The sequence below is a fragment of the Falco naumanni genome, chromosome W (genome assembly GCF_017639655.2).
Source record: "Falco naumanni isolate bFalNau1 chromosome W, bFalNau1.pat, whole genome shotgun sequence".
NCBI lineage: Eukaryota > Metazoa > Chordata > Aves > Falconiformes > Falconidae > Falco > Falco naumanni.
The window spans coordinates 9,669,880-9,680,611 of NC_054079.1; positions in this window are offsets into that span (position 1 = coordinate 9,669,880).

The window sequence follows — 10,732 nt, forward strand, 5'->3', positions numbered from 1 at the left end:
TGGGAGCTTGCTAAGTCAGCAAGACGCGAGTGGGGGCTTGCAAAATCAGCAAAATGCGAGTAAGGGCTTAAAAAGTCAGCAAGATGCGAGTGGGGGTGTATCATTCAAACCTCCCCTGTATCCCCCTCCAGAATACAGGCAAGAGGATGAGGGGGTGGGGGAGAGGAAGAGTCTGTGCCTGTCTGACACCACTCCCCGATGCCCCAAATCCCCTAAATCTCTCCAACTGCATCAACTTATACTCAATACCTGTGACGTGTTCATTTGATTCGTGTCAACATAGAACAACGCTAGAACCGCATGATGAAATGTAACCTTGTCTTACATACCCTTGTATAACCACATGCTTAAGAAAAACAAAATGATCAATGTATATAGTTCCTGTATCTTGCAAAGAACATCTGGCTACATACCTAGTTCCTGTATCTTACAAAGGACATCTGGTTACACACCCTGATATGCAGGCTGAGCTGCTAACCAAATAGTGTTAAGTAAGAGAAGCTTACAGGGCACGTGTAAAATCTAGGGTCATCCTAAGGGTGAGCCGAGGGAGACTGCTGACTTCATCCATCGACCACCAGATAGGTGTTAAGAAGACCCTCGGAGATAGAAAGAGCATGCACCACGAAGTACACGCCTATTCCAAGGATCCATTTACATAAACCAACCCTTTCTTAGAAATAGCTATGAATATGTATTAGTTTAGGAAATATAAACCAAAAATAAATTTTGTACAGCGTGCGTCTTGGTGGAGCAGAGATTCCCAGCGCACTCAGCGCTGTTTTCTTGCCTCTATTTGCTTAATAAATTGCAAACTTTGATTGTAATCCTATTTTGGGACTAAGTTATTTATCACAATTGGGGGCTCGTCTGGGATGGCTTTGGTTCCTGAATTCTGACTTGATCAAGGAGGAGCACCCCACCATTTGGCGGCTCCTGTTCGAGTCGGGTTGGGACTAATGCCATCCTGAACCTGAATAAAGGCAAGCAAAGAATTTGATTTTTTTTATGAGCTCCCTTGCCGGCTGCAGCACTATATTTTGCCCGTAATTCTGTGTGCGAAGATCTGAACGAAGATGACAGTCATAAGTATTTAAGGCGTATACCGTTCGGTTGGGTGGGATTCAGTTGCCTGTGTGTGTAAGAGTGTGACTGAGACGGAACTTTGTTCCGAAGCAATTGTGGAGGTCTTCTAACCACGGTTCCAATCTCCCGTGAGGAACTTGGCCGGTGAAGGACCGAAGCAATTCCTATAGGATTCATGGGTGGGTGATGGTTCCTAAACCCCCTGCAAGACACTCCTACTAAGGTAACCAAGGGCTATAGGAATTGCCACAGTAAAATTCCTAGATGGGTCAGACAAAATCAAAGACCAGGGACCAGGAGAAAGGGAGCAAATTACCAGACATACCACCAGAAAGTCCATTAGGAATAATGATTAGAAATTGGAACAACAGGGGCCCCAGAAAAGGAAAAAGTAAATTAAAAATGATCCAGTATTGTATGGTAGAATGGCCAAAGGAGCCTATAAGACCACATGTCTTTTGACCTGGTTTTGGTTTCTTTGAAGACTGGATTTGTCAGGCCTTAAATATACATGTTAATTCCAAGGAACCTTTTAGTCAGGAGGAAAGTGATTATATGCAGGATTATGGATCAGGACTTCATGTCCTTTTCCAGCCTCAATACTTACACTAAAAGCAGAAGAAGAAAAACAGGAAAAAGAAAAAGATGATAAATGGGAGCCATTATATAACCTACCACCTCCATATCTTAACAATCCACCCCCGGCGGCAACTCCCCCTCCGGTGGCTGTGGTATCTCCACCAGTACCACCGTTGCCCCTGCCTCCACTACCAACAGCACCAGAATTAGATCGACCTCCGGCTGCATGTACGAGAAGTAGGACTGCCGTATCTGAGGGAGCTTCTTTATATCCCTTACGAGAGGTACCCCTCAGAGGCAATCAGGGAGGCATCGGGTTTGTGGCAGTCCCATTAAATACTACAGATGTAAGAAATTTCAAGAAAGAAATGGGGACCCTATTAGATGATCCCTTCGGAGTAGCTGAAAAACTGGACCAATTCCTAGGCCCCAATACTTATACTTGGGAAGAAATACAGTCCATTTTAGGGATCTTATTTACTGCTGAGGAGAAGGGAATGATTAGGCAAGCTGGAATGAGAATTTGGGAAAGACAGAATCAGGCAGGACCCCCGGGAGACCAAAAATGGCCAAATGTGGATCCCCACTGGGATCATCAACAACCCCAAGGAAGACAGAATATGAGGGACTTGAGAACATTAATCATACAGGGAATAAGGGAAGCGGTTCCCCGAGGGCAAAACATTAATAAAGCATTTAATGAACAACAAGGGAAAGATGAATCTCCAACAGAATGGTTGGAGAGATTAAGGAAAAGCCTACAAATGTATTCTGGAATTGACCCAAATACAGTGGCTGGAACTGCACTCCTTAGAACACAATTTGTGGCTAGATCCTGGCGGGACATAAGAAGAAAATTAGAAAAGCTGGAAGACTGGCAAGAGAGAGGATTAGAAGAGTTACTTAGGGAAGCACAGAAAGTATATGTTAGGAGAGATGAGGAAAAACAAAAAGCAAAAGCCAAAATATTTGTAGCAGCAGTAAGAGAAAGCCAGAGAAATAAGACCCCATCTGAAGAGAGAAGGGAAAAAGGAATAGAGAAAACACCCAGGGGACAATCTTATCAAGAAAGATCCACAATTCCCATTTGTTACTATTGCAATAAGAAGGGACATATTCAGAAGAACTGTCGCAAGCGGGAACAGGATGAGAAAATTTTCAAAGAAAAATAGAGGTGTCAGGGGCTATATCTTTTGGGGAATTCAACATCAACAGAGCCCTTGATAAAATTATTAATTGGTCCCCATAAGGAGGAAGTTTTATTCTTAGTGGCCACAGGGGCTGAAAAATCCACTATTAGAAAACTTCCAAAAGGAATAGAAAAAGTGAAGAGTTATATGTCAGTAGTAGGGGCAAAAGGAGAGCCTTTTAAAGTACCTGTCTTGAAAGATGTAGAAGTAGAAACAGAGAAAAAAAATTGTCTTAATGATTTACTTTTGCTTCCTGAAGCGGAGTACAACTTATTAGGAAGGGATTTGATTTTGAAACTAAACTTGAGCATTCAGAGTCAAGGGGACAAATTGCAGATTAAATTATACACTTTAACACAAGAGGATGAAGAAGCCATTAACCCTTCAGTATGGTATAAGGAGGGGGAAACTGGAAAGATAGAAATGGACCCCATAAAAGTTCAAATAATAGATCCGCATTGTCCAATTAGAGTCAAACAATACCCTATACCAATGGAGGGTCGAAAGGGATTAAAACTTTTAGTTGACAGACTTCTGGAAAAAGGAACTTTAGAACCATGTATGTCACCTCATAATACACCTATCCTCCCTGTAAAGAAATCTGATGGGTCATACAGGATGGTACAGGACCTGAGAGCTGTAAATCAGTGAACAATCACTAAATTCCCTGTGGTGACAAATCCTTATACTTTACTGAGTCATATATCTCCCAAACATACTTGGTATAGTGTAATAGATTTGAAAGATGCCTTTTGGGCCTGCCCCCTGGATGAGGGATCGAGACATTATTTTGCCTTTGAGTGGGAGGACCCTGAAACGGGACGAAAATAACAATTAAGATGGACTGTACTACCACAGGGGTTTACAGAGTCACCAAATTTATTTGGACAGACTTTAGAGAAAATCTTACAAGATTTTACATTACCCAGGGAGGTAAAATTATTGCAATATGTGGACGATCTATTAGTAGCAGGAGAAACCGAAGAAGGAACCCGAGAAGCTACTATTAAATTGTTAAATTTTCTAGCAGAAAAGGGATTAAAGGTGTCTCGATCAAAATTACAGTTTGTAGAACAGGAAGTGAAATATTTAGGGCATTGGCTGAGTAAGGGAAGAAAGAAGTTGGAAAGAACCAGAAGTTCGTCTGGTGCCCAAACAGGGACCCATTAAGTCGCTTAAATGCGGTTCACTTAAATGCTGTTCGCTTAAATGCGGAAGTCTCTGTGCATCGGACCCAAAAGGAAGTTGTCTGATTTGGTAGCTGGAGGTCGGAGGTGGGCAGAACCTGGAAGGTGAAAAGAGGAGTCCAGAGTTCAGTGTAGAGCTGCAGATCGCACCCCTGCCGGAGGTAAGACCGCGATGAATAAAACGCGGCAGGGCTCTCTGCCGATACCCTCTCTGAGAGAGGGGGGAGCACTCAGGAAGACCACGATGGAATTAGACGCAGCAATTAAACTATTAACTAGCATCCTCCTTAAGAGAGAGGGGAGAGCATTAAAGAAACAGAAGTGGAGGCTTTAGTTCGCTGGGCACGAAAAAAATTAAGATTCCCGAGCCCACATTATTGTTTAGTATTACGGAATGAAGTGGGAAATTGCCTCTGGGATACTACGATCGAGGGAGGTAAAGAAGGAAAAGAAGCTAAAGCATTAGGAGCTACGTGGCAGTCTATAATTAACACTCTGGAAACTATGAAGGCAGAAAAAAAAGTAGCGGCAGCAGCTATAGAAGCATTGGGAGGAGATGAGGTAGAAAAGCCAATAGAGCAGAAGGGTGATTCACCTAAGCCTTGGCTACGTTTTTCGGAGTTGGGCATACTCGTCCTATGAAGGGCATGTCAGCCTCTGCATGTTCAACAGTGCAGGAGTTTTTAGATAAGACAGCAGAGAAACCAAAAGTTACTCCTCAGGGGTTTGTTGTAACTGAGCCGAAACCGGAAGAGGCTGTTGAGCCTCCCCAAAAAGAGAAGCAATGAGTCATGCTGCACCAATTGGAGCTGTGGGTGGAGCAAGACCAAAAAGGAGGGTGGCTACAGCTTGAAGATCAAATCAAGGGGGACAAAAGTGCCGTCCGACATCCGACGTCATATCCTCCTCTTCCTGAAACATCATCAGACGAATTTGAGGAGGAAGGCGGGGAGAAGCTTTGTGATAACAATACAGAGAAATCTTTACAGGAGGTAATAGATAAATTAAGAAAACTGGAAAAGTGAGTTGAAATGAACCTGCCTACTACTTCAGTACTGTAGTTCCTCCAGTTAGCCCAACTACCCCTCCAATGCTGAACTCGAGAAAAGATCCAATTCTACAGCGTTGGTCCGGTGTTGTTCGTGATGCTATTTTGGAGGGTGATTGGCAGGTCCCAAGCTCGTATAGCTTGTCCAGTAGTGGTTAATAATCTCGGTGCACATAACTGGGACATAATTTATGGAAGGTTAATGATCAGATGTTAGCGATGGGAGCGTTGCAACCTGGTCTTCCAACTGCTACAATGATCCTTCAGAACTGGCAAATTGTTGTGATAGACTTGAAAGACTGTTTCTTCACAATTCCCTTACACCCTGATGACATGCAAAGAGCCTCACTAACGATGATTTGTAACCGTTCCGATCCTGGTTGCATGGCACCGAAGCCAAACAGTCCTCAAACTTGTTCACCAGAACAACGGGCTGCCCTAGAAGTTGTATCCCGCAAGATTCAGACTGGCTGGTGTGGTCGCCAAATGGCAAATCATCTGTTATCCTTTTTGGTTTGTAATAATGCCACTTCACCTTTTGCCCTTATTTTGCAATGGCAAAAGAAAAAGGGGGAAAATACGGCGAGTGTTTTAGAGTGGTTGTTTTTGCCATCACAACCCAGACATCGTATTTTAAGTTGTCCTGAAGCAGCAGCGGCCTTGGTGAGAAAATGAAGAGACAGGATTGTTGAAATTGATGGGACTGAACCGGCAGATATCAGTATTCCAGTCCATGGTGATGATTATGAGTGGCTCCTGAGACATTTAACATCCATATAGGAAGCCTTGATGGGTTATACAGGTGTTGTACACAACAACCGGCCAAAAGGACCTCTCTGGAAGATGTTAGGACATTACCAGTGGATTGCGAGACCGCCATGATCAAAAAGACCAGTTGAAGGGCCAACGGTGTTCACAGATGCAGGATGAAAGATGAAGAAGGCTGCGTGTGTTTGGCAATCCGATAATCAGTGGCAGAAACAAGTGATCACCGGTGAACCATGGGACAACCTTCAAACCTTAGAACTGAAAGCAGTGTGTTGGGCATTGGGCAGCTGGAACAACACACCTGTAAACATAGTATCAGACTCATTGTACATAGTTGGTGTAGTACAGCGCATTGAAGATGCCTTGTTGAGAGAGACAAAGAATCAACATCTTGGTGAAATGTTTATACAACTGCGTAGTACTCTTCGACAGAGAAAACATGAATTTTGTATTATGCATATTAGAAGTCATCAGTGGACCATTGGTTTGGGCGAAGGTAATGCTAGAGCTGATGAAGCAGTCGGCTGTCTGGCAATAACTCCTCCAACAAATAAGTTTGAAGAAGCTTGAAACAGCCACGAGATGTTTCATCAGAATGCAAAGTCTTTACATCGACAGTATCAAATTCCCATAGCAGATGCAAAGGGTATTGTCCGCTCCTGTCCTCAATGTAGTCATCATGGACCTGGTTTAGGGGTGGGCACTAACCCAAAAGGTCTGAAGGCACTTCAGGTTTGGCAAATGGATGTAACACATGTACCTGACTTTGGGAAGCTTAAGTATGTGCATGTCACAATTGACACCTATTCTCATTTTATATGGGCCACTGCACAAACCGGTGAAAAGGCATTACATGTGGAGAGACACATAATGTCTTGTTTTGCTGTCATGGGAGTACCTGTAGAAATAAAGACAGACAATGGTCCAGCGTATAGCAGTCAACGAGTCGCTAGGTTTATGACAACTTGGGGAATTAAACACGTCAAAGGGATTCCTCACTCCCCAACTGGGCAAGCAGTTATTGAAAGGGCAAACCGTACCCTGAAGGATTATCTTCAGAGACAGAAAGTATAGAACATAGACATAACTAAACGGTTGGCTAAGGTGTTGTTTACCTTAAACTCTCTCTCCCTTACGGAGGATAGAGAGGGACCACCTGATGTTATACATCACCAAACAGCACGAGGGTACCAAACAACTACAGTTCCTGGTTTGAATGTTTTGTATAAAAATATGGCTTCAGGCATATGGGAAGGACCTAGTCCGGTGTTATTTATCGGTAGAGGTTATTTTTGTATCTCCACAGATAAAGGACCTATATGGGTCCCTAGCAAGTTTGTGCAACCTGTATGTCAAGATCAGAAGACGGAACAGAAGACTCAGAGCGAGCAGATGGAATAAACTGTCTATGTTGTAAGGGATGTAACCCGCGGGTATTGTGCCAATGTATGCTATGTGGGGTAAAACGGTTCTGTAAGCCAAAGCTTAAATGTAAATGGTGTGAAGGGTGTACGGACAGCAAATTGACTACTGTACTTTTGATTAGTAACCGGGTATGAAGCAAGAGAAAACATATGACTAGTGTAATACCATGCTAATTGGAGATAGTATACATCATCAGAATCTGTGAAAGCACAGATTTGTGGGGTGGAATATGTAAAAAAAAAAAAATAAAAAAAATTAAAAGAGAGAGAAAAAATTGTGGAAATTGCAAGAGTAAACATGTTTGAGTGGTGGACTTGGTTTGCGGTCTTGATGAATTTTTTACCCATTGGACAAAGTATTTTTGACATCTTGCCTAGGACAAACATATGGGCGACATGGGCAAATATCACGGGAGTAACAGACTTTTGTTTGCATCTGCAAGAAGCAGACAACCCCTTTAGAACTTGTTTAATTGGTATTCCCTTGCAAATGAATGAAACAAATTTTGATGGGTTTTGGAATGTTAAAACAGTGGATCTGACTTCCAATCAGAATGGTACACGTATGAGTACAAATGGACAATATGTTTGGCCTTCTATGCATAATGCAGCATGGCAGAAGACGGTTATTGAGAATTTAAATCAGCCACTTTATTTACCGTTGCAGGAGTTAGACCCATTGGCTAGCGTTGTACCTGTTGAATATGTTAATGTTACTGCAACTGGTATGGCAGACTGTACCCACATGTCATCACCACTTCAACCCATGAATGGCACTGGAGTAATTTGGTTTGGTGACCCGTGGCAGTTATGGCTAACACGTCAAGGTGAACGGAGGTTTTATACAGGGTTTCAAAATCTAACCGGTTCACCTATTTGGGGTGAATTGAAAACTGGGGGTTTCCATGTAGATGTATCAGGGGGTTATCAGTTGCCACCAGGAGTCTTTTTGATATGTGGGGACAGAGCATGGCTAGGAATACCTATGCATCCTGTCGGTGGACCATGTTATTTAGGGCGTTTGACTTTTTTTGCTCCACATATGAAAGACACATTAAAAATGACTCAACTATCTCATACATCACGGAGGGCACTGCACACCTTTGATGACACATGTAATGACCGAGTCGATCTACATTCCATAACAGCAAATGTCCTAGCCTCCATATTTATGCCGGGGGCAATGGCAGCATTAAATGCTAAGAATATACAAAGGTTAGCGTACTGGGGAGAGAAACAATTTAATCTTACATCACAGATTTTAAGTTCGTTATCGCTTGATGTAGGTAGTGTTATGCATGCTACATTACAAAATAGGGCTGCAATAGATTTTTTGTTATTAGCATATGGACACAGTTGTGAGGATTTTGAAGGGTTGTGTCGTATGAACCTTTCCAATCATCCCATATCGATGCACAAGAAGTTGTCACAACTGCAGGGAAACATGAAGCATATTCTTGCTGATGTTAATCCCTTCGATGAATGGTTGAGAGGACTGGGGATAACAGGTTGGTTAAAGACGTTATTGATGGAAGGAATACGCTTTGTTATAATCATTGTTGTAATGTCTTTAGTTTTTAGCTGTTTATTTTCTTGTTTGAAGAAAGTTTTAAGATCTATTGTGAAACAGACATGGGCTGTCCAAAAAGAAAAAGGGGGATATGTAGAGGGATTTTTAAAGGACCGAGGACATATGTTACCATTGTCTGGGTTGGACAACCCAGGCCTGTTAAGTTGAAGCTGCAGAGTGACTTTAAATTGTCCTTGGAACAAGCAGGGTGAGAAAGAAAACAAGCTATGCACAAACAAGAAGCCAGGTGCAGAGCAAGTCCTGGGAACCGCGGAATCAACACACTCTCATAGGCACACTCTGATCAGGCACCTGCAGCATGCTCGACCTGTGGTGACGCAAGTCAAGGCGGACTTAAAAGAAACACTATGTCTGCGTGGCTGGGTTCGGACAAAATGGTTATTGTTTATACAAACTATTTATGTATCTTAGACAGTGCAGGTGTCAGACCCTGATAGGCTTTTGTGTCCTTCTTCTTGCTTGCTATTTGCTGTTGCTGTAGGTGCCCGTATGCTGCGGTTCTAAGTTCCAATTCTTCACATCCTGTTTACATACCTGACAATTTGTGGCTGTCTTAAAGGTACACGGCTAAGTTTTTTAGGTCAACTAACTTATCTGCAGACCCGCTGCAGACCCCAGCACTCACCAATCAGCCACACAGATGCCCGCGTGATCAGAAACTTTTATCCAATCACCTGTGTGTAGAGCTGTGTGAGCGGTTGGTTTAAGTTATAAGTATGACATGTTTGTTTAATAAAGGTAGCATGGCCTGTAGCCATATTGGTGTGATTGTTGTGACTTGGCCTACTCTCCACGGGGGACCCTCTTCGGGGGGGAGTGGTGTTGACCTGCATGAGAGTAGGAAGGCTCTGCCAAGGGATATGGACAGGCTAGACTGATGGGTCAAGGCCAACTGTATGAAGTTCAACAAGGAGAAGTGCTGGGTTCTGCACTTGGGTCACAACAACCCCATGCAATGCTACAGTCTTGGGGAAGAGTGGCTGGAAACCTGTCTGGCAGAAAAGGACCTGGGGGTACTGGTTGACAGCCAACTGAACGTGAGCCAGCATCGTGCCCAGGTGGTCCAGATGGCCAATAGCATCCTCGCTTATATCCGAAACAGTGTGGCCAGCAGGACTAGGGAAGTTATCATCCCCCTGTATTCGGCCCTGGTGAGGCCACACTTTAAATACTGTGTTCAGTTTGGGATCACTTCAAGTTCACTTCAAGAGGGATGTAGAGGTGCTGGAATGTGTCCAGAGAAGGGCAACAAAGCTGGTGAAGGGTCTAGAGCACAAGTCTTATGAGTAGCAGCTGAGAGAACTGGGGTTGTTTAGTCTGGAGAAGAGAAGAGTCAGGGGGGACCTTATAGCCTGAAAGGAGGGTGTAGCATGGTGATGTTGGTCTCTTCTCAAACTCCTATTTCTAAGCTTTTGAAATTACTCTGTATTCAGGTATAATCAGCACTAATATTTTACTGATAAATGATTTTACGCAGTCTAAATTTATTTGCTCTTTGTGTTATCAGAAAATGCCCTCATGTCTTTTCTCTCTTTCAGCTTTATCAAAGACCACTCCCCTTTCAGCAGCAGAAAAACTATTTTCAAAAACTATGACCTCAACCCTGCCAGGCTGTCTAATTTCTTCAACAAACTTCCAGTCATTGAATGATTTAAGTCAATAATTTTCATGTTAAAAATTAGATTAAGATTGGACTTCATATTTAAAGGACTTCAAGGTTTGTACAAAATGCTTTAGAATACCAGGCTATGTGGACTACCTCTCTGTCTGGCTTAGTGAATGCTCAACTGGATGTTGCACATGCAACAGGTACAAACACACAGAAACAATTAAGAGCCCCTTCTCCCAGCACAGGGAAA